Below are 24,919 nucleotides of genomic sequence, written 5' to 3'. Positions count from 1 at the left end.
AGCTCCCAGGTGAGGCCGCCCCCACTGCTCTGAGGGCCACAGTGCGGGTAGTAAGCTCCAGGTCTCAAAAGCAGGGACCCTCGTCCTTCCCGGGGACTACTTGAATTAAAGCTCCCCCCTCCTTTTCATCAGTGCATGTGTGTTTGTTTTGACCGTACAGTCCGGTCTGAGGTGCATGGTGCTGTGTGCAGGGACTCCAGGTGAGCCGCCTTTTATCCCCGGCTCGTGCAAGGAGTGCATGTCCTGACAAGTAACGAAGCCGAACCTTCAGGATCCTCGCTCCCTTGGGCCCGGTCCCACGTCCTCAGGCACAGAGATCCGTATATTCTCACAGTTGTGCATTTTTGTATCTTTGCAAAAGTAAGGGAAGTATTGTGCATTTGTACAAATCTCAGGCTCTCCGTAAGCCAGACCTCACCCCTGCACTTGCCTTGTTCAATTTCTTAGCGTAGGTAGATCCTTTTCTCCTTCCCATGTCTCTATCAAAAAGGAAAATGAAGGAAAAGATGCCCTCGAGTTTTCAGAAAAATGTGAACGAGCGTAATTCTTGGAGGAAGGGAAAAACGCACCTGCACATTTAAATATGCGAACATCTTGTCCTGATTTATGATTTGTGCTGCCCACCTGGGCCCATGTAGGCATCTGCATTTGCAACCACTAATCCGACCTTTAGTAAAGGAAAACATCCCACCCGTCTCAGCCTGTTTTCCCAGTAAAAGTCTGTGGGCCCATCAGCCTTGGTGTCCTGGAGAAACGGGCTCCTCACCTGTTGAGCCAGGGGGCCGTGACTCTATGACTCGGTTGCACAGAGCTGCCCACCATGTCAGTGAATTGCATTTGCTCTACTGAACGGATTGTCACAGGCGAGCTACGTGGGTGACAAACCTCAGGCGAATCGGCTGCATGTGTGAAGCCACGTGGAGCCTTCTACCAGCTCTACTTACCCTTGGTGGCTCCTTGGAATCACCGGGGGACCTTTAAAGACTATTTTTGCCTGAGTCAGACCCCCAAAGATTCAGATTTTAATTGGTCCAGGGTATAGTCTGGGTTGATGACACTTTCTAAAGCTCTCCCAGGTAATTGCAAGGTGCAGCCAAGGGTGAGCATCATTGCCCTAGATCATCAGATCCAGAAAGGAGCCTCGACCCTGACTATTCACACTGTGGGCCTCAGACCAGCAGCGTCAGCATTACCTGGTGGCCTGCAACCAATACAGAATCCCAGGCCCCACCCCAGACCTACCCATTCAGAATCTGCATTTTTAACAAGACCCCAGGGAGTGGTGCATGCCCGCTAAAGTTTGAAAAACGCTGCCTTAGAAATCAGATTTTGGATCAGCCTCCTCTATTTCGTGATGCAGAAACTGGAGCCCCATCCCACCGAAGCGATCTGGTCAAGGTCCCCAGAAGCATGCTGAAGCCCCAGATCTCCCAGCTTCAACCAGACTTCCTCTTCCTCAGCTGGACTTCATGCCACCCTAGAAGGGCACTGAGAGTCCTCAGAGATCCCAGGTGTGGACAGCCCCAAGTCGAGGACATGGCTCTCGTCTCAGACTTGCAGAAAGCACACAGTTTACTGTAGAAATCTGACTTTTCCTTGCTTGGGGAAAAATATGTCTCGGTAAGATCCATTATGTATTCCGGGTATACGCAATGAGTTTGTCTTGAGACATATTTATGCCTGAGAATATTATGTATTCTCTTTATATACCATGCAAGGTTAAATTTTTTGAAAATTTATATTTGCTTTTTATCACCCAGACATATAAGCGATTTATAGCTAGGCCTGATGGATTGGAATCAGATGGAAAAACCCGGATTAACCCCATGGATCCTGGTGGTCATTGGTCAGTCCTTGCTATTAATGATATTTCCACCTGAGTGAATGCATTAAAGACTTTCCTTTGAAGATAAATATGCAGGTGGGTATCACTTTTGCAATGCAGGCACTTCCTCTTGCTGCTTAAGTTCATCCAGCATTTTTTTTAAAAGACAGACATATTGAAACAGTCATACACTGAATAATTCATGTGGAAAAATTTGGGGGAGAGCTAAATAGAGGTGACTCGTGGTATATTCTTCCTTGCGGGTGGTTAGAAGGTGGAGAGTTTCTGCATTACATAATTGCTATTCCCCACAAACGCAGTGGTTGGAGCAGCTACGGACCCTTCCCATGGCCCCCTTTGCACCAAACCATCAGCCACTCAACCAACTCTTTTAAGATTGTATTTATTTATTTATTTGAAAGAGACAGAGAGAGAGAGAAAGAGAGGGAAGGCATAATCAGGGAGGAGGGGCAGAGGGAGAGGGAGAAGCAGACTCCCCGCTGAGCAGGGGGCCCGATGTGGGGCTCCACCCCAGGACCCTGGGATCATGACCTGAGCTGAAGGCAGACGTTTAACTGACTGAGCCTCCCAGTTGGTTGAGCCTCAACCAACTCTTGATAGTCTTCTGTGGGCAATAAAAGGCGCTCAGAGGACACTGGCCCAGCCCAGGGGAGGCCGGGGAGCCCTCTGGTAGGAGGAGCTTCCAGATGAACTCAGGACCCCATCACACCTGCAGCGCGTGGGTGCACGTACATGTGCACACAGTTTTCCGCCAAACCCGAGGAGGGTCTTTTTGTGCAAATCCCTGGCCGAGGGTGGTCCTGCACAACTGCTCAGCATTCACCCAGGTGCAAAAGGCAGCCAGAGGATGAATCATTATTATTTTTTTAATCAAGTAACAGACCCAGGTGTAGAAGCTGCCCGGCTTTCTAATATCACTGTGGCTTTGATAAATATGTCCCATTCCTTGATAACTTTTCCAAATCCTTTAATATCCTGCAGCTCAGTCCCTGATGTCTGGCTGTCGCAAAATGTGTGAAGGGAGACCAAATGTCAATAAAATCTCCCTGCCTGCCTCAACCCAGGACATAATCAGCTCCAAGGTAAATAAATGGTAAGTTAGTTATCTGCTCCAGGGAGGGGCTGGCTCTGGGCTTATCTGGCTTGCATTTTGGCCTTCCTGGGGAGCTGACCAAAACATCTTATTCCAGTGTCTTCTGGGGGAAGGTGTTGGATTCCCCCTCCCCCCATTGTTTCTTTTTCTTTCTTTCCTTCCCCTCGGAGGGACAGCGTGCTCCGCTGTTGTGAAGCGGCTGTCCGCTTTCTGCTTCGCTCTCCTCAAACTCCATTAAATCACCTTTCATCACATTAAATACAGGTCTTCAGGGTGGTCAGAGAGCTTCGCTCTGAGGGATGATGTTATAATGAGGGCGACGTGTATGAAAAATCATTTTTCAGTTCAATTCCAGGCAGGCCACGGGGAAGCCTGCAGGGGAGGGGCAAGGCGCCCAGCGTTTGTCATCGTAGACAGGAGCCCCATTCCCGAGAACAGGTTTCATTCATTCGTTCGGTCGCTCATTCATTCATTCATCAAACATGGAGAGAGAGCACTACTCCGTGTCAGTCTTTGGGAAGACGTCGCTGAACAAAAGAGACAAAAAGAGCCCTTCCCTCATGGAGCTTCCGTAAGTAGAAGCATTTGAAAGCCTCTTGGGGAACTCGCTTACCATGGGGACTCATAGAAAAGCCAAAGGGGGGGGGGCAATCTGAAGAGTTTCCGGAGCCCCTGCCCGTAAATTACTCCCATGCCAATGCCAAAGAGTAGTATTCTTCCAGAAGACACTCTTTCTTTTGAGCTAAATCGTCCTTTTTCCATGAGCAATTGCCCTTGGAAGGGATTAACTGTTATCACTCTCTGGCACCTTAGTGTGAATTTATTTATTGGATCCTCTTCCTGCCTAGATAGGAGGGCCTCCGGGGCTGCCAAAGACAGGCAAATCCTGAAAAGGCAGCGGGCAAGGGAGACTGAGGACTACTGGGGCCAGCCTTCTTCCTCAGAGGCACCCCTGGAGCCACCTGTTATGAAGGGAGATGCCTCATCCCCATCTGGTCCCACTGAGTAGGGTCCCACTCCACATCCCAGAACCCCTATAAGGGGAGGGGGGTCTTCCCACCAGACATCCCAGAGACTCTAAAGGACCTCTTTAGAGAAGGTCATTGGTCAAATGACATTGAGGTTCTCCAAGTTCAGATCACTTCTAACTGCCCTTCCTAGTGGTGAAGACAGCTCCCCACTGTTCCTCAGCTGTAAGGACTGCCCTGTGCTTGGTTGGTGTCTTTAAACCCTGGCCATGCCATTGTAAAGAACCCCTTTATCAAGTACACACCTTATCTGAGCATGCCATCTGTTTACTGCTCAGACACAGGGGGCAAAAGAAGCAGAGAGATTGAGTCTAGAACTGGGACCTGGACACACATAGAGGAAGAAGGGATGCCTCCAGAACCTGATGTAAGGCAGGTACTATTTCACATGTAGTAGATGTGAGAAGGTCCAGAAAACATAGATTCCCGCCTCACAGCCCTTTCTGACCAGGCCTAGGAATGGGGGTTTCTAACAAGCATCTAAATGACGCTGAAGCATATGGCCTGTGTACCACCATTAACTACGTGTTGATTTAGTAGTTCCTAACTCAGCACGGCTACTCCTTGTACTAAAGTGACAGGCTCCTTTCTGGTTTGTCCAAACTCATACTATCATGGTCGCTAACAATCTGAGCAATAGATGAAAAGAACGAAACTCCAGAAAGCTAAAGACCTAACAAAAAGAACTATTTGGTTTTCAAACAGAAGTCAGACAAAATGTAAAGGAGCCCAAACTTGCTGGGTTCAGATAAAAACAAACAAACAAACAAACAAAAAAAACAATTCTTCATCCCTCGTCTTTTCTTGCAAAAGAGTCTCAATGTAGTAATTGACATCCAGGCCACCAGTAAAATGGTGCCTCGGGGTAAGATCAGATAGAAGCTAAAGCCATAAGACCCTTTGTTGAGTTCTCGAAGGATTTAACACAATGGCTGGTGGACCCCCTCATGTAGACAGAATGTTTTCTAAGAAGCTTATTGGTGTTGCCCTATAGCCCCGGCTTGCCACCTGAAATAGAGAAGAGCCCATCTCAGAGGAATGTGTGGATGTGGCTTCTGTCTCATGGAGTTCATCTTTAAACTTGATACAGAGGAAGCCCACTAAGCTTTGAATGGAATTACATTGGCTTGGACTGAAAGGACAGAGATAGTAATAAACAAAAAGAGGTCTCTGAGCCTTCAGCTTCCTCAAGGGGAGAAGCAGACTTGATGGTGCTACTCAGATTTAGACATAAATACTTACGATGGAAAGGGAGAGGCGACTCGGAGGACAGAATCAGAGCTACGGGGAGCCACTCTCAGGGAGAAAGCCATACAGCTCTGACTTTTATGCTCTGGGGGAAGTCAGCTGCCACGGAAGAAATCTAGCTACCCTGTAGGCCAGCATGCTGTGGGCAAGCTCAAGCTAACCACATGAAGAGGCCACGTGTGGGAAAATTGAGGAGCCAAGCCCCCAGTGAGAACCTGGGCCCCAGACCTCCGAACCAAGTCAAGCCATTTTTTGCAGAATTCCGCCTCCTCGAGCAGGTCTTGCTGCTGCCAGGCGGTGCAGAAATGAGCTATTCTGACCAAGCCATGCTTGACTTATAGTATTGTGAGCAAATAATAAACCGTTGTCTTAAGTCACTAAGTTTGGGGATATTTGGTCGTACAGTGATAGGTAATGAACAAATGACCTTAGCATTGTACTTTCGTAAGGAGCCCTTGGGGACTGCTTGTCCTGGAGGCTGGGCCCTGCTAATGTGAATGTCTCCTCATAAATATACACTCACTGTCACAGGCATTGCCATGCACGAGGGCGTTTGAGTTGTTGCCGGAAGAGGGAAGAGCACACAAAGGGAGAAAGAAGGAAGACGAAGCTGGCTCTGACCTCTGATCTCTTGTTGGCCTCTCAGACTGAATAGAGGTATGAACCCAAAGCCAAACTCATCACACAGATAAGAGATGGTGTGAGTCTGGATGAGGGCTGAAGGCCCAGGCTACCAGAACCATCCTGAGAAATTTCAGAGCCTGACCTTTCCCGAGACCCAGAGCAGAGAGAAAGCCATGCTTATCACCCCCATATGTTCTGCTCAGCCTGGGTCCCTCCCACTACCATATGACAGGGATCCCCCATACCCACACCTAACCCTGAAGTACAAGGTGACAAAAAGAGCTCAGAGAGGTTAAGTGACCTGCCTGAAGTCACAGGCAGGTAAGTAGCAGTGGTAGAGGCAGGCTTTGAACCCAGACAGACATACTGACTCTTATCCACTGACCCAAGACCACCTATGGACTCCTTGAGAGAGACTGGTGCCCCTGTTAGTCATCAAGGATTTTTAATTCATTTCATAGGAATTTTATATGAAATTCATATGAATTTCATTCCTATTGTTTATTGCAAAATTCTTTGCGATTTTTACCCTGTCAAAGAATGAATGGAACCAAGACTGGCGCTCCTCACTTTGCCCAAGTGATTTCATGAACTGTCATGGGTCCCTTACCTACTTCAGGATGGTGTTGGCCAGGGGTAGGAAGGAAGGCCCTAGGCCATACAGTTCCCTCCCTCCCTTGCTGTCCTTACCCGTGGACCACTCACGTTGGCTCTGCCACCAGAGTTGTTCTGTCACTTCTTGCTCCGGGCATAACAAAATACTCCAACACCTAGCAGCTGACAACAGCAGTGGTGTCATGATGTCATTCTGTGGCCCCGGAATCTGGGCAGGTCTCAGCAAGAATGGTTTGTCTCTGCTCCAGGATGCTTGAAACCCCAGTGGAGAAGGCTTGAAGGCCAGGGGTGACTTTCACCTGTTGGAGGAAGTTCATGGAGCTTAGGCTTCCTCCCAGCGTGGCAGCCTAGGGATCATCAGACTGCCCGCCCCGCTGTTCGGGGCTCTGAGTGCAAGTGATCCAGGGACAAGCTGGAAGTTGTGTGGCCTTTCACAACTCAGCCCTGGAGGTCAGCCCCAGTCTCACTGTGTGCTATTGATTGAAGCAAGCCCCCCACCCCACATTCAAAAACATAGACCCCATCTCTCAATGGAAGGTGTGCTAAGGTCACCTTGTAGGAGATGCTGGCCACCACCTTTGGAAAATACAGTCAGCCGGCTCTCTGACCACAGCGATTCATATCTTCTTGCCTGTCCTCCCATGCCTAATCCAGGCCCCCTCTTCTAGGAAGCCTTTTCTGATCACTACAGTCCACTCTAAGCCCTATCTCCTCTCTGTCAATTCTACCTTTTATCACAGCACAGTGGAGTAGTATGGCTAATATTATGAGGCATGGAACACTTCATGTATGTTAACTCATTAAAGCCACACAGTTAATAAATGGCACAGCCAGAGCTCGAACCCACACAATCAGTCGCAGAGTTTGACTTCTTCCCGCTTCCTAGGCTTCGGGTCCGTGCCTCTGATTTACCGCAGTTGACTGTCCACCAGCTACTGTGAAGCAGTCACACTCCTTGGCGCTGCCCCAGACCCTAGCATGGTGCCAGGCTCACCCACGCTCTTGGTCTAAGGATTTCTAAATGCACGTCCGTCGATGTCAGCCACACTGAACCCCAGAACCTAACACATTTCACAAGTACCAACATGCACATTCGTGCGACTGGCCTGCTGACCCCCACCTGGGCCAGGCCAGGAGGATGCTATTGGCAGAGTTTGTAGAAGAAAATCATTCCACACCAGAGCCCCTAGAGCAGGGCAGGGCACCGGGGGCTGATGGCCAACAGGGATGTGTACCGAGATGGCAAAGGGAACTGTGTCACTAGATGGAGGAGGAAAAATTAGATCTCAAGATGGTTTTAATTCTGGGCTCTGGGAGTCCTGGGGATGAGAGGGAGAGAGAGAGAGAGAGAGAGAGACAGAGACAGAGAGACAGAGAGAGAGAGATGATTTAGAAGCTCAGGGTTTTTATGACGGCAAGGCCTCTTTCAGCTGGAGCAGGCAGATTGAGAAATCCGTAAACAGCCAAGGAGCAGGCCCGAGATCGAGCGTGGTCTAATAGGCAGAGCGATAACAGCGTTCAAGCCCAGGGAGGTCCTGAGCCACATGGAAATGATTCCGGGCATGAAAGACTGCGCCCGGGCGCTTTGTATCTGAACAAAAGCATTCCACGGGCATGCAGAAGTGGCTTCAGAAAAAGAACAGGTCTTCCTGACCTGCCATTCTGGCCTATAAATCAATGCATCAGCCTTTTAGCTTGGAGCTGCCTTGGCCCTGTAAGAGCCAGTCTTGGAGGTGAAGTGGGGGGCATTGAGTATTAGCCAGAGTATCAGCAATTGTTGGCTGCTGAGTGCCTGAAAGCATGTCTTCCGTCTGTGTGATTCTGGCCAGTTTGTGTGACTCCAGAGAAGGAAAAGGCAGTGAGGGCAATGGCCTTGACCTTAGGCCATGGAAATGGGCAGAAATGCGGAGGTAGGCAGATAACTTTATCATCCTTAATGGGCCACTTACCTCCTGGGAGAAAGGGTTGAGGAGCCCCCAGTGGCTTGCCTCAGATGGCAGTGTGGGCTGCCAGATACACTGCACCCCGGGGGCTGAGTCCGGGTGCCCCCAGAAGCTGACCCCAAGACACAGAAATGAGTGCAAGTCATTTATTTGGAAAGCAAGAAACACTGGGAGGGGAGCTGGAGAGGAAGACAGGGAAGGGAAGGCAACCTGTAACAGGTGTGTCATGTGTGTCATCGTGCCAGCTGGCACAGTGGGCAAGTGGCGCTTCATCTCGCTGGGGAAACCAGGAAAGAACAAGAACAGTGCTTCTCAGGGTGTCTGGGTCAAGGACCAGGCTGTTTGGTGTTGTCACCAATCTATTGTAGATTTCTTCTGTTAAAGACAATACAAATGTCACAGCAATGTCAGATTGCTCTCAAACTTCCTCAATGTGGATCCTTCCTTTGAGTACTTATCTGGAAGTGGATGAGTAATAAACGTTTTGCCACTTGTCGCTGGTCCAGGGAGTTACTTGGAGTAACACCGGTAGAGAAACACACCTCCGAGTTACACGTGTAATTCCACCCCACCATGGAGCAAGGCTATTTTTACATCGACTTGGGCTAGTCATTGTTTGAAGGTGCGTGTGAGGGTGGGGGGGTTCTCCACACACATGCGCAGAGTGGCAGGGAGCACTTTCTAGAAAGCCATCAAGTAAAGAGGTACTGGCAGATACTGGCAGTTGAGAGTCGGGTTGAACCCACCAGGGAACAGAGAAGGGCGTCGACAGCGTCTGCTACAGAGGGGCTCACCCTGTCTTTTCCCCCCATCTTGCCCTGGTTGGCAACACTCTGGAGTTTGCGGCAAGAGGAAGGCAGCAGCCGGATGGGAGTGCCCAGAAAGCAGGGAGCTCCGGACCCCCACATGAGGGCTTCACCACAGCTGGCTGTAAGCAGAGAGGCAGCATTGGGGGGGCCCTATTTTAGCCGCTCAGCGCAGCATCAGAATTCAGTGTCACACAAGCAGCTGAGCCACAGTTAAAAGAAAAGAAAACCCAAAGCAACCCCAGCACCCTGTATCAGTTTGGATACACCCCGAAAGGCAGAGGGGTTCTCTTCCCCTGACCCAAGGCTGTTTTGATGTGCTCCTGTGTGGAGCTTGGTTCCCCGTGCCTCTGTTGCTGCAGGCTCGTCTTCTGGGGGACCCCACACCTATTTCTGGTCCGGGGCCCAACTCTTGGTCTGCAAGTTAGAGGCAGGCGGTGACCACAGGCGTGACAGGTGAAACAGGGGACCGAAGTGTCTGTTGCGCTGCCCGGGTGTTGTCAGGGAGAAGCCTGACCAGCCTGGCCGCTCCGCAGTCTGCATGGCTCCTGGGACGGCTCGTTTCAGGGCACACAGGTGGATGAGACTAGGGGGGTGGTAAAGCAGTGAGAGATCAAGAGCGAATCCCTCCGCACTCCAGCTGGGCATTGACCTTCTGCTGGGCCCTCTATGCACACTCCCTTCCAGTTCTGGGGCCAGTGCTGGGGCGTGGGTGACAGTGACTGGGAGCAGTGGCTTAGCAATCATGCCACCTAGGTCTGGATGCTGGATTTCCCGCCACCAAGTGGCATAAGTGCGTGCGTCCCAGCCTCCTCACCTGTCAGCGGGGTTCTGGTTGCCCCCATCGAGCTGTTCATGTACCACATGAGCCGATATCTGTGATGTGCTTAGACCAGGCCGAGGTCTACAGTCAGCGCCCAGAACCCAGGAGTCCTGCGCCCACCTGGGGTAGGCCCCCGGAGCCCCCAGCTCTCCAGGGCAGTGACTGGTAGTGTGTTGCCTGGCCTTCCTGCAGCACAATTTCCCCGTGGTCACGCAGATGGCAGCCAAAGAAAGGAGTGTGACTAAAACTTTCCATTTTTGACTGTGGGCTCAGTGATGACACACAGGCCCCAGACCAAGCGCTTCTGCCAACTGCAGCTGCTGCTTCTATGATTGCCACCTGGGAAACTTCCCGTGCTCACTGCCTGCAAGGCCGGTAGGGTTTTCTCCTCAGGGGACAGACCCCGGGGTCGTGGTCGTGTCTCCTCCTCTCTGGGCTGTGTTACTCCCCCACTGTCTTCACAAGCTCAGCGGTGTAGGGTGCCCAAGGGGATGATGGGATGCAAGCCGTTCCCAGATTAGATAGGTTAAGGGTTAAAGGTTCACAGATCTGCCTTATCCAGCCCAGAGTCACACAATCCAGACCTCCGTAATCATTTCCAGTTTCCTAATTAGTTCACCCTTATTTCCAACCACAGTTCAGGTTGCCAGATAAGATGCAGGACACCCAGTTAAATTTGATTTAAAGATAAGCAACGAATTTTATTTAGTATAAATATACTCCCAATAGTGCATAAGACATATTTATACCAAAAAAATGTATCCATTATTTATCCAAGATCCAAATGTGACCGGGCATCTTGTATTTATTTTCAAAATCTGACAACCCCCAACAGGGTCACAGAGAGCTCTCTCAGTATCATCAATAAACCTGGTCCCCTCCCTTGTCAGTTTGGGTGTGTCTTAGTCCATTCGTGTTGCTGTAACAGGATACCAGGGACTGGGTGACTTTTAAACTATAGATATCTATTTCTCACAGTTCACAGAGAAGTCCAAGATCGAGGCGCTGGCAGATTCAGTGTCTGGCGAGAGCCAGCTTCTTGGTTCCTAGACAGTTGAATGCTCATATGCAGGAAGAGGCAAGAGAGCTCTCTGGGATCTCTTTTATGAAAGCACTAATCCCATTCAGGAGGCTCCAGCCTCCTGACCTAATTAGTTCCCAAAGACCCCACTTCCTAATACCATCACACCAAGGGTCGGGTTTTTAGCATATGAATTTGGTGGGGGTGGGGAACGCAAACATCCAATCCATAACAGGTGCTCCCAGAAGGCAATCCCGAGAAAAAACTCAGATGCAGGTGGTGTGATCAAGAGAAGATCCGGGAAGCACAGCAAGGGAGCAGGGAAGGGAGAGAAACCCATAAAAGCTAGTTCTGTTAATGACAAAATTACCCCCTCAGGCAACTGGGACTCAACCTCCTCCCCCACCCCCAAGAACCTCCCAGAAACCATGCAAAATATGCCTTAGAATCCTCCCACCAGAGGACAGGGCGGCTGGCCATTCATCCACTGTCTGGGCTTGGGTTGCCATAATGAAATACTATACACTGAGAGGCTTCGACAGCAGACATTTATTTCTTAGGGTTCTAGAGGGTGGAAAGTCTAAGAACAAGACACCAGCATATTTGGTTGTCAGTGAGGGCCCTCCTCCTGGCCTCAGACGGCCTTCGTGGTGTGTCCTCACATGGGAGAGACCTCCGATCTCTTCTCTCCTTATAAGGACACTAATTCCATCATGGTAGCCCCAACCTCATGACCTCATTTAAACCTAATTACCTGTCAAAGATCCCACCACCAAATACCATCACATTGGAAGTTAAGGCTTCAACATATCAATTTGGGGAAGGACACAAATATTTAGTTCATAACATCTACCAACTCCCAACCTTTGTGGCTAAGGGTTGCCCTGAGGATATCAATTTCCCCATACTTCCTGGTTGCACCAATGCTCAAGTGAGCATGCTCAGGGCAGAGAAGGGGGGAGAGGCAGGTGCTGGAGGGGAAAAGCTGTCAGTGAACTAGAAACTGTCTACCACAGCTGTGGGTGAACAGCCATACACCTGAGCCGAGACAATCAGCTATGGGACATTCGAGCACTTGCTTCATTTTCCTTTGTCCAAGGCTGACCCCTCAGTTGTAGGAGGATGGAGGAACTTGCTGACTTGGCCTCCAAGGGCTGTTGTCAAGGTTAGATGAGATCACGTGTATGAGAGGCTATTAGGAACTGAATATCTGTGTACTCATCCCCCACCCAAAAAAATTTGATATGTCAATGCTAATACCCAATGGGATGGTCTTAGGAAGGGTCTTTGGGAGATGATGAGGTTGTGAATGAGATCTGTGCCTTATGAAAGAGATCTCGGAGAGCTCCCTTGCACCTTCGTTGTGTGAGGACACAGAACATGGCCGTCTGGGAGGAAGCAGGCACCCACCAGACACCGAATCCGGTAGTAGCTTGATCTTGGACTTGCATCCTCCAGAACAGCGAAAAATAAATTTCTGTTGATTATAAGCCAACCAGTCTATGGTATTTCTGTAGAATTATAGCAGCCCAAATGAACTAAAACAGGGGGTATTAAAAACTGTAAGATGCTACAGAAATTGAGGTGTAGTAAACATTATTTGGTTAAGAAAGAAAGAGAGTGAGCAAAAGAGAATGCAGGGGAGGAGGAGGAAGAGGAGGGGAAAAGGGAGGGAGAAAAGAAGGAAGAGAGAGAAAAATACACTGGTTGCTAACAGCATAGAATAAGGCCCAAGGAGATAAGTTCGTTTTGTGCATTTGACAAGTTTTTATTAAGCATCTTAGTTTGTTCCGGGCCCTATTCTAAGTGTCAAGAGTCCAGTGGGAACCAAATAATCCAAATTTTTCCCTTCATAGAGCCTACATTCTAGCAGGGGAGTAAAAATATATGGCAAGTTGGTAAAGTGCTGTGAAGAAAAATAAAACAGGAAGGGGGCTAATGAGCGTAGGGAACAATGGGGTTGCAGTAATAGAGTGGTCTGGGAAGGCGTCACTGAGAAGGTGACTTTTGGGTCAAGCCCTGAAGAGGAGGAGGGAGAGCGCTCCAAACAAACAAAGAGCCAGGCGAGGGCCCGAAGACAGTGTCTGGCCCACTGGGAGGCAGGCAAGGAAGTCACGAGGCCTTGGAGGCCACTCGGAGGCTTTGGCTCTACTTGGGGTGAGATTGGGGGCTGTTGGAAAGTAGCGAACAGTAAGTGATGTGTCTGACACTTTCTAAAGGAACATTTCAGGAGCCGTATTAAGAACAGGCTCTAAGGGCAGTCACTTGGAAGGCCACTGCTATAATCCAGGTGCGAGTAGGTAGTGGCCGGGGCAGAGCAGCAGCCACGGAAAGGGTGGGGGCTGGCGGCCAGATTCTGGGTCTATGTTTTAGGATACTGCGGACGACAGGACTGACAGCAAGAGTGGCTGAGAGAACAGTTAGTGATGAGCTGAGGTTTGGGACCTGAGCAGCTGGGGGACTGGAGCTGCCAAGTGGAGATACAGAAGGCTGGGCGGAGGGGCTTGATCCCCGGCCGATGCGGAGAGTGGCTCCTTGCGACATGCCTTTCGGGGTCCCAGTGGAGATGTCTACCATGCAGACAGGAATGAGGCAGTCCCCGGGTAGAGATTCAGTGCCACGAGACTGGATGAGGTCACCTGGGGAAGAGGTGTAGACAGAGAAGAGTGCTGAGTGAGTCCTGGGCACTGGGAAGGTGAGGGATTGGGGTGGGGGCCAGATGGAACTACTACAGGAGCCTGAAGAACAGCGGCCAGAGGGCTGAGCTAAACCAGGAGACGAGGGCACCCTGGGAGTTGAGTGAAGAATGGGATGACCTTAGGTTGAAGGCGTGGTGGGCTATCAGGGTAGCACAAACACAGATGCTCCCCCCAACAACAATAGAAATCCTTCCAGGGAGAGCAAACCCCTGGGGGTCTTTCTGCCTGGCTCAGCACTTTCCTGACCTCCCCTTGAAGACAAAGCTGCACTGGGGCTCCCAGCTGCCTGCTCCATGTTTCTTTCAACATCTTGGCTACTTGATCACCTTCCTGCTTCCAGGCCCGACTTCCATCCTGACCCTCTGATATCATCTCTCCTGGCATCTGGCCCAGTCCTCAGCCAAGCACCCATGAGCCCATGTGCATGTGTCCATCCCAGCTCCACTCTGGTTGTCACCTCAGTCCGAACCCCCTACACCTCCACCTCCATCCCCATATCAACACCTGCCAAGGTTGGCGCCAGCCTCATGCCACCTGGTGGCACCTTCACAGCGCCCCCTCCAGGCGTAAGAACAGTTTGTGACTTGTGCTCTGGCCAACATGTTCTGTCCATCTATGGCAAGCCTCATCCTTCTGGAAGCTCTCCAATAAGCACAATTTCTTTCCTCCCACTTGGTCAACCCCAAAGTTACCCAGCATTAAAAATACATGTAAGTAGAGCCAACTTGGTTGTGAAGAAGCACAGATGCACCCGGGCATGCACACATGCACAGGTGCACACACACACACACACACACACACACCACCACCACCACCACCACCATCACCACTACTATCCTTTGCAACCAAATTCATTGCCGAACCACTCGGCTGTCAACAGCTATTGGAATCATGACTGAAGAGGCCAAAATTGCGTGTGCACATCTCTTCTCTTCTTGCCACTCCAAGGCAGCAAGAGCCCTTAAAAACCGATTAGAACATCCTCCCCTCCTACAGAGTAAATAAATGCTGGTCTCTGAGGAAGGAGTGGGGAAGGGAGGCTGGGAGGCATTGGGTGGGTTTTTCCCTTGTTACAGCAACCTCTTCACTCATCAGAGGCTGGCTCAGAGGTTTTAGAGGGAGGCAGTGCCGTAACTCACGAGATTAAAACATGCCCGCTTCTCCTCAGACATGTATTCTATATGAAAATGTGGTTTATGGGCATCAGGTCCACAAATCTAAAGCCCAAGCAATTCTACCTATGACCATCAGTCACGGAAGTTACACTCACGGAGAATGAAAATTTACACGACCACTGTTAGCCCATAACCAGCGACAGCACGTCCCCCCCTCCCTGGGAGCCAGGTCTCCCTGACAACAACTATCTGCCCCGTTTTTACTGGCTGGTACCCAGACTAGTGGCAATGACTCTCAAATGTGAGTATTTATCATGAGACGCTCTCAAGGCCCATCTCTTCTACTTTGTAGAGAGGGGGCTAGATTAGGAATCAGAAGAAAGAGGTCGATTTCCATCTCTGCCACTTATACCACCCACGTGAAGCTCGGCCACTCACCGTCTCTATCCCAAGATCATCCTCCGCCTACCTCTGCCCTGACAACCTCATTTGCGACAGTTGTTACAAGAATTATCTTAATTCAGCATGGCACGGTGGCAAAGCCCTTAGGCTCTGGAGTCGGGCTCGCCTTTCAAATTCTGACTCTGTCACTCACTCTGCAACCTTGGATGAGTTACTCTGCCTTTCTGTGTCTCCAGTTCCTCCTGTGTAAAAGGAGGATGGTGACAATACTTGCCCAGTAGCTAAATAAGTTACATCAAAGATTCGTTCAACAAACATTTGCCAAGCACTGTATCCGTTTCCTGGGGCTACCATAACAAAGTACGGTGAATCCAGGGACTGCAGACAACAGAAATGCGCCCTCTCACGGTTCTGGAGGCCAGAAGTCCAAGATCAAGGTGTTGGCAGGGCTGGCTCCTTCTGAGGGCCTCAAGGGGAGCACCTGTTCCAGGCCTCTCTCCTCTGGCTTCCGGTGGTTTGCTGGCAGTCTTCGGTGTCCCTCGGCTGGTAGAAGCATCACCCCCATGTCTGCCTTCACGGTCACGTGGCCTTTTCCCTGCCTGTGTGTCTCTGTGTCTCAATTTCCCCTTTTTATTAGGACATCAGTCATATTGGATTCACGCCCACTGTCATGACCTCATCTTAACTCAGTGACCTCTGTAAAGAACCTACCTCCAAATAAACTCACACCGCGGGGTACCAGGATTTAGAACTGCAGCCCGTCTTTTCTGGGGGACATAACTCAGCCCATAACAAGCACCTCCTAAGGATCAAGTGCTTTGCAAGGCTTCGAGAATACCAAACTTAACGAAACGCTGGTCATGCTTTAGGGAGTTCGCATTTGAATGTGGGGAACAGACTTCCATGCATTAACTCAGTAAGTATTGCAGCAGGGAAACATACAAAATACGAAGACAAAAGGAACAGGGGCAATGGCACCAGAAGAGGGATTTCAAAAGGCTTCACATGTGTGCTAGGCCTTGAAGGATTAGCTGGGTTGACGTGCCCCAAAGGGGTAACACCCGATCAGAGCCACAGGAGCCTGGAAGCACATGGTGCTTTCTGGGGACGCAAGTCCTTGATGTGGCTGTAGCGTCAGATGGAACTCAGAGAAAGATGAATCCGGAAACATTGTTAGGACCAGATTTCAAAGGGCCTTGATTTCCAGATTTAGGAGTTTTCGTTTTATCCTCTGTGTTCTTGTCTTAGGTCAAGGTCCCCAGAAGCAGACTCAGAGACAAGTGAAAATGATTTATTAGGAGCTGTTACCAGGAAGAGCAAGAAGGGGAGTAGGTCAAAAGATAAGTCAAGGGTCCGTACCAAGTGCAGTCCCTCCAAGGGCAGCATTAGCCTGATCCTGCAGTCACTGGTCCCAGGCTGTCCCTCAAGGCACACTGGTCTGTCCACGCGTGGCACAGGTGAAGTGGCTCTGACCGCCCGGGGGCAGTCTCCCAGCAAAGAGGCACTGGCTGTCAGGAGTAAAGGCCCACTGGAAGCCGATGTCCACACAAATGAGACATGAGAGGGTGAGGCACTGCTAGTGTCCGCTATACTTCCAGAGAGTCATGTCACTGTTTCCATCAGGGAGTTAAGTGACCTGATCTCTGTGTCAGAAACCTAACTGATAATGGTGTAAACCGGTGGAATGGCAGGGAAGCAGGCTGGTGGCAAGGAAAGGACCTAGAAAACCATGCCAGTGGGCCAGGCAAGGAGCTACTGGGGACCTGAACAAGGACTGGGCAGGGGATGGGAGAGAGACTGGACTACAGAGGAGGGTTGGAGAACAACCAGCTTTGAGAGGGATAAGGGACATAAAGCAGGTCTACCGATGAAGGTGGAAGGATGGCTCTGGACACGGCGAATATCTACAGGATACCCAGCTCGAGATGCCCAGTAAGCTGGAAGCGCTATGGACCTGGACACCGGGAGAGAAGCTACAGCCGGAGCTATACATTCAGAAGGCATAGGTGCCTGGATGAAAGATGACGGGAGGAGCCGGACAGAAAGAGCAGAGTCTAGAGAAAGATCCAGAAGAGGACTCCAGAGTGAGGACCTCTGAGACATGCACGAGCAAGGCCAAGGGGAAGAAAGAACCCTAAGTTAGATTCAGAACTGGAAGGGCGGTGTAACAGGAGGTAAAGAGGGAAGAAGTGGTCAGTGACATTTAACGATGCTTAGATGTCAAAGGAGGATAAGGAATGAGCAGGAGTCATTAGATGTGACTGTCTGACACCCATGGGAGAGGGAAAGATCTCATCGTGCTGGGGCCGAAGAGGAAACAGAAGAGATGGGGGTAACGTATAGAGCAGTGCTCCCGAAAGCCTGATCCACAGACTGGCAGCGTCAGCAGCATCCGGGAGCTCGTGACAAACACGGATTCTCGGGCCTCACTCCAGACCGACTGAATCAGAAATCCTGAGGGTGGAGTCCAGGAAACTGTCTTTGACAAGTCCCCCCACCACCCCACCAGGTGGTTCCGATGCAAGCGAAGGTTTGAAACCCTTGATGTACACGACTTTCGAGATGTTTGACCGTGAGCTGAAAGCAAGGTGGCAGCTACCCACGGAGGAGCTGGCGCCCAGGTAGGATCCAAAGTCACAGAAGGAGGTCTCGAGAGAACACAGGGACAGCCCACTGGTTTTCTAGCTAACGAATGCCATCCGGATGGCAGTTCTCACCTGGGTCCCTCACCGCATCTTAACAAGCAGACCGGTGGCCGCCTGTGGCCTTGGGTGCCCGGCGCTCATCCGACCGTCAGCCCACTCAGGAGGAACGATTAAACCTCTATGTTTCTAGAGGCAGATAAGTAGAGATGCTAAAGGAGCCCAATTACTGTCACTAGCCCCGTGTTTCCGCAGACCAGCTGGGCTCAGCCAGGAGAGTATTGGTGGCAGGCCCACGGTGGCTGACCCTGGTGCGTCCTCTCGGAAGCTGGCTTGCTCGACGTGGGTCTAGCCGTTGATGCTGGCAGTGAGCGGGGATCTCGGTGGAGGCCGGTGTCAGCAGCACATCTCCCTTGCGGCCACGCCAGGTCACCTGGGCCATCTCGTGGCACAGTGGCTGGGCTCCAAGGATTATATCCCTAGAGAGAACCAGACTGAAGCTGTGCCGCCTCTTCTGACCCAGCCGCAGAGGCCACGTAACCTCACTTCTGCTGTGCACGATTCATAGAGGCAACCGGAAGGCCCGCTCAAGTTCACGAGGAGGGGACGCAGACTCCACCTTTGCGTGGGAGGCAAGGCAAGCTTCCAGAAAAGCACGTAGGAAGGGCGGAAAGTATTGTTTTAGCCATTTGTGCAAAATAGTCTGCCACGGGGCAATAAATCCTCGATGGTCAACCCCATTATGACCTTGCTCACTCTGGCAGGTAAGCTCCAGTCCATGTCTAATTACCCATGACCAGGCTGATTCGTCATTGCGGTGACCTTCCTCCAGAGGAGGGCCATGGACCGTTGGAAGGCAGATCCTCACAAGGCCTCCATGGCCAGAAATCCTGCCCCCCACGGCCGGCCTGGAGGCTCTGGCAAAGCCCCCTCTCCCCCACCGGGAGTCCCTTCCTCCTTTAGGAGTTAACCCCGGGAAGGGTGTGGCCGCTGGAGGGACAAAAGGAATTGCTCAGCAGCCAGAATTACATCACCCCCTCTCTTTGTTCATTTTTCATTACTGTGGTTCCTTTTCCTGTGTTTAATTCCCCTCCTTCCCCACTCTCCCCTAGGACCTCCCCCTGAGAGATGGGGTTGGGGGCTTTGATTGATTGGTGCTGAAAGCAAGGGAGGTTGCAAGTAGAGAGATCACCTTACCCCAGATAGTTACCATGGCAACAGGGACAGGTTGGTGGGAGGGGCGGGCAGATAAGGGCCCCACTTTGGGGTTCGGTGCTCTGTGGAGGCTAAGGCTAGAGTGTTTACGGAAAAACAGCCTGTTCAGCTGGGTCGGGCAGTGGAAAACAGTATTCGGAGACAGCTTTGAGGCTAACCTCTGCTGACCCCTCCCCCTCCCCTCTCCCCTCATTCCTGACCCAACAACCCCAGCGGGGGCATTTGTGAGCCTGCCACCCCTGTCCTGACTTGTAGCCATGATTTCCTCCAAGAAAAGCTCTCTCCTCCTCCTGCGCTCTGCTCTCACTTCGTCACAGCAAGCCCAAGTTCCAACCCACTGAGTCTTGGGTGAGGGAGACATCCCAGCTTACTGCTGCACCTTGGGTGGGGGGGTATCTCCTGGCCCACCCTCCCGCCTCCTACAACGAACGGCCTTCACCTTGGCATCGTTCCTCAGGGAGCCGGAGGTCACTGGGAAAGAAGCTGGGGGAATCATCGAAGGCCAGTCATTAGCCCCGAATACACAGGAAGCCCCTAGTGCTGGCCACCCAGGCACTGAGCACCCTGCTCTTCTCTCAGGGCGCTAATGGCCCCACGTTCAAGGCCTGTACCACACATCAGTGCTCTCTCCTTGGTTCCTTTAGCCCCCGTTGGTTTTCTCCAGTGTCCCTTCAGGAGCAACAGAAGCCTCTCAGACTGGCACATCCTACAGTAAATGCCCTTCCAGTTCCCTGCAGGAGCGTGCAGAGTATGGAAAAGCAAAACGGCACTGCTCCAGCCTGGGCTGGCAACCCAGGGGGCGCGTTGGGCCTCAGTAGGCAGGCCCAGTGACTCAGGCCGGGACTGGGACACACAAGGGCAGTGTCCAGGGAACATTTCCCTCAGGATCTTAAATGTCTCTTCCCTGCCTGGCACATGGAACAGCTTAAAAAAACACATGTTGTTCCTCGACAAGTTGAACACAGATCTACTGTGTGAGCCAGCAGTTCCACTCCCAGGCAGATACCCCCAAATTGCTGACAGCAGGGACTCGAGCAGAGGCATGTACAGGAATGTTCAGAACAGCATTATTCATAATGGCCAAAAGGTGGCAACGGCCCAAGTGTCCATCAATGGATGAACGGATGAACCAAGTATGCTCCATCCATGCAATGGAATATTATTTAGCCATGAAAAGGAATGAAATTCTGACACAGGCTACCACACGAATGAATCTCGAGAGCATTGTTTAAGTGAAAGAAGCCAGACACAAAAGACCACATTGTCTCATTCCATTGATAGGAAATGTCCGGAAGAGACAAACCTATAGAGATAGAAAGTAGATTAGTGGTAGGCCAGGGCTGGGGGTGGAGGTAGTGGGGAAATAGGCAGTGATGGCTAATGGGGCCTGGGTTTCCATTCAGGGGCATGGAAAACTTCTGGAACTAGACGGTGGTGATGGTTACAGAACACTGTGAATGTACTTATTGTCACTGAATTGTAGACTTTAAATGCTAAGGTTTTGGACATTTGTATTTAAACCACAATTTAAAAAATTCATGTTGTGGGGCACCTGGATGGCTCAGTGGTTGAGGGTCTGCCTTCGGCTCAGGGCGTGATCCCGGAGTCCTGGGATGGAGTTCTGCATCAGGCTCCCCACAGGGACCCTGCCTCTCCCTCTGCCTGTGTCTCTGCCTCTCTCTTTGTGTCTCTCGTGAATGAATAAATAAAATCTTTTAAAAATTGCACATTGCAATGATGCTGTGCCTCTCAGCAGCCAGGGCCCCAGGGACTTGGAGCTGTCTGCACTTAAGGCAAATAACCAAAAGCATACCTGTTCTCCCCCGCCCTCAATGACCTGAGGACTGAAAGCCCCTCCCCCGGGGCCCAGCGGGCAGCTCGCTGACTCTGTCTGCACTGGTGTCCTGCTTCCTCCTGTCTGTGGGTGCTGGGGCTGTCTGAGTTTCGGTCTCCTGCCCTGTGGGTGTGCCTCGAGATTAGATGGGATAATAAATAAGAACACTAATCACAGCCAACAGCTACAGAGCACTTACTATGCTGCAGGCACTGTTCCCAGCCAGAGCTTCTCGCGGGCACATGAACCCCCTCTGGGTCAGTGGGTCTGGGACTGGGCCTGAGAACCTGCATTTCTAATGAGCCCCTGGCGATGCACAAGGGGCTGGTCCGTAGACCTCACTTGGAGTGCTCCGGGTTCCAAATTCTGTACAGATGTTAGTGCATTTAATCCCCCATTTCACCCGAGTGAGGAACTCTTGGGTCCCCATTCGACAGACAGAGCCGGAGGAGAAAGGAGATTCGGTGACCCCCCAAGGTCACATAGTCGGGATCTTGCAATCAAGCCGGAATGGGAACCCAGGGCAGTGGGGCAATGGGCTGTAGCACACTGTTCCCCAGCAGCCATAATGCGGGGAAAGGATTCTGCACGAGGCCTCTATCGCGACCTTTCACAGAAGAGTAGCTATTGTTCCAAGTTACTTAGAAGCCACGTTGTCCTTGAGAAAACCAGTCATCTTTTTAGATCCATCAGGAGATTGTGCGATCTCTGTTGTCCCTCCAGCTCTCATCTCGTCTACAGGCAAAGGACAGCCCTTCCAGCCAGGGGTGCAGATGGAGTCTTCCCTCTCTTGTCTTTGCTTGTCAGTAAATTGTGCAGGACTCCCCGGGAGCAGGGACCCCCAGGGACAGGCTTCCGCTGGGCTCTGAGTCTTCATCTACACACTACAGGGAAGTGCAGACTGCCGCCTTCTCATTCGCCAGTAAGCCCTCCACCCTCCCAGGGATCAGAGATGATGACTTCCTCATATTCATCATCCCTGGTGCCCAATCCAGAGCCTGGCCCAAGTGCTCAACAGACACCAAGTACCTGTTAGCTAGCTGTGCCTGTCCAGTTGCACTTTCCCGCTCTGTAAAATGGAGGCGTTCATCCCTGCGGAGAATTCTAGACAACGGAAGAACAAAACTCTATCCCAGGAAATCAGACAATTGAAGCCTAATCATTTTCCACTGCATTGAGGAGGATCTATAATTAAATACCTAGTGTGTGTTTAAAACTATGGTATAGCAAAAGAGAAAGAGAAAGAGAGAGAGAGAGAGAGAAGGAGGGAGGGAGAGAGAGGGACATTGGAAACAGAAACCTCTCTGTCCCCCATCTGGCACTTTTGTGATTTCTCACAGCAGATGGTTCTAAGGGAACGGGGAATCGAGAGGCGGACTGCATAGCACAATTGAGTGCTCCTCGGTGTTCTGACCAGGGTGTGGGAGGGAGCCCAGGACGGCTCTGTGAGAAAAGGGGAGGACAGGCTTGATCTGGGTCTTGATCAAAGTCCAAGAAAATATTTGGACTTACAGAATGGAGGAGATTTCCCCAACCAGAGAAATACCAGGAGCTGACAGCTGTCACCCCGTCCCCCCGTAGGCCCTGTTCAGTCTCCCGACTGCTCTGGTCTGGGAGGGCAGATGGGAGGGCCTCCCCGGGCTGGGCTCCCTGCAATGGGTTTGTGCCAGCGGGGGCTGTCCTGAAGCGAGCCCCTCCCGGCCAGGCAGAGCCGGAGCCCCTGCAGCCTTTCCAGCCCTTGCTAACCACTCCCCCTCCAGCCCAGGCCCTCCATAGGGACAGCTTCCAGAGGTCTCCCTGAATCCATATGTGGGTTTTGGCTCTTCCTGTTTTTGGCTCTGCTCGGCGGCAGGGGATTTGAGGGGCGGTTGTGTGATTTGTACAGCTGTCATTAGGGTAATTGCATGATATTTTCCCAAATTTCTCCTGCAGCTTCGGGCTGGGTTTCCAAACTTCCTGCCCTAACAGGGGCTCTGGTGAGAGAGGGCTGGCTCTGAGCCTTCCCAGCAGCTGCCGATGGCGCCCAGGGGCAGCCCTCCCCACAAGTCCCCATGGGACCAGGCACCAGGCCATTGCTAATTGTACCCAGTGTCACCTGCCCCCCCTCTCAAAATGGAAACAGATACAAATCGACCCATGTCTTTTCTGAAACAGCAAAGATGCCGTCTCCTGATGCCAGGATTTGGAAAGTTCCTTCACCGTCCTCCAAGGAGGGTGGCAGACCAGAACCCCGCATCCTGTTTCTCAGCAGCTTATTGACTCGGCCATGACTGAGGGTCCCGAGCTGGCTGGGGCCAGTGGCCTGATAGCGTGCGTTGACGGAAAGTAGGGGGTTGAGTGTGCCTGGCACAGGTGGAGAATCCGAGCGCTCGGAGCAAGGTGAATTAATGGGTGACGGAATGACCAAAAGCCAGCGACACGTTAGGATCTGACAGGTGAAGGATCACCTCCCTCCCCTATCCGCTTCGCACTCAGCCTGACAGGTTAATACTCTGGACTGACTCCTCCAGCCTTCCAGAAAACATCGTGAGATGCAGCCCCTTTTCTCTGCGTGTATGAGGGAGCTAGGGGTGCAAGGAAGCCAGTCCGAAGCCAGTCCACATTCTTCCAGAAAGGAAAAAAGCACTGGGGATAAGGCTCCCCAGACCCGGTTTCCCGGACCACCCAGGAAAGATTCTCTGCTGTGGGTCCTCTGAGGCCGGAACAGCCAGAGAGAGCCTGGGGCATCTCTGCTGGCTTCAGGCCCCGGGGCTCATGTTCCTTCTGACCTGCCGGCTGACGAGGGGGACACACCACGGAGAGCCTCGTCACTTAGCATCGCGTCTGCTCCAACACGATGCCTCCGAGTAATGTGATTTATATTTCATGCACAATTGAAGCAGCTAATGGTGTAATTCTCCAAGGGGGAAACAAGTTGTTATAGTGTTAATTACATTGCAGGCATGTTCCTTCTCCTTTGGCCCCCAAGTGCTCCAAGGGAAGATACCAGGTAGCAACTGAATGGGTGTCTAAGACACTGCCTTTGATGGGCTCCACTCGTGTTAGGGCTGGGCAGTGGCCAGAGGGCCAAGAGCATCTTCTTCTTCCCTGCCCAGGGCAGGAGGAGGTCCTGGGGGTCAGACTTGGCTTCCACTGCCTGGTGGTCTGGGTTTCCTTGTCCAGCCTGACAGTGGAATCTTGTGGGGTTGGGGATTTTCTTTCTGTTCATGGGGACACTCACTGCTAGGAAGGGGAAAGTACTGATGATCCATTCAGGAGGGAGAGGAGGGAAGACACAACAAGACCAAACCAAATCCAGCTTCAAAGTTGAGGAAGACACCATAGAGTGTGGTAGTGGTAGTGGTAGCACTTGGCCTCCGAGGGCCACCCTCGGGGATCCGAATCCCAGCTCTGTCATTTGTAATCTGGGAAAATCCCAAGGGAGATGGCTTGACCTTCGTGTTCCTCAATGTTCCCAACTGTAGAATGGAGATGATGAATCACTGGCCTCATAGGGTTGCAGTGAGGATTCAATGAGTCGGTATGTATGTGGTGCGTGGGACCCCAGCACGCAGCCTGTGCTCAGTGGATGGAAGTTATTAGGGCATGAGGAAGTAAATGGAGTTAAACTGCTAGAAGGTTCTGTTAGTTTCTCTGAAGTGGTCAAAGTACATATTTTTTCTACATTCGTGGAAGCTAAATCTACTGAAAAAGAACAAATGTCTTGCTTTTCAAAAAAAAAGGGAGAAATGTAGATTTGAGGAATTATAGAACCATACAATTGGAAATGATTCCTAGAAAAAAAAATTTAAGTCGACTGTTAAAGAGGTGGTTTTTTAATTCCTGGCAAAAGAAAGAAGGAGGCAGGGGCAGACGAAGGGAGGGAGGGAGGGAGGACCATTGAGACCCAGCATGGATTCATTATATACAAGTAAAGCCAAACTTACTCTATATCTTTTTATAGATAAATCAGAGTAAGTCACCCA

General features: G+C 51.3%; 1 long non-coding RNA gene across 3 annotated transcripts in view; it reads right to left on the bottom strand.

Annotated features, from left to right (window-relative positions):
- Window positions 1–12,794: 12,794 nt before the first annotated feature.
- Window positions 12,795–24,919, bottom strand: part of LOC144307827 (uncharacterized) — a 38,126-nt gene continuing 26,001 nt past the window's right edge. For all 3 annotated transcript variants that reach the window (XR_013374527.1, XR_013374526.1, XR_013374525.1), the window contains one exon: window positions 12,795–13,686. This is a non-coding gene — a long non-coding RNA (uncharacterized LOC144307827). The remainder of the gene's footprint in view (window positions 13,687–24,919) is intronic.

This window comes from Canis aureus, chromosome X (genome assembly GCF_053574225.1).
Source record: "Canis aureus isolate CA01 chromosome X, VMU_Caureus_v.1.0, whole genome shotgun sequence".
Lineage (NCBI taxonomy): Eukaryota > Metazoa > Chordata > Mammalia > Carnivora > Canidae > Canis > Canis aureus.
This window is presented reverse-complemented; position numbering and strand designations above follow the sequence as displayed.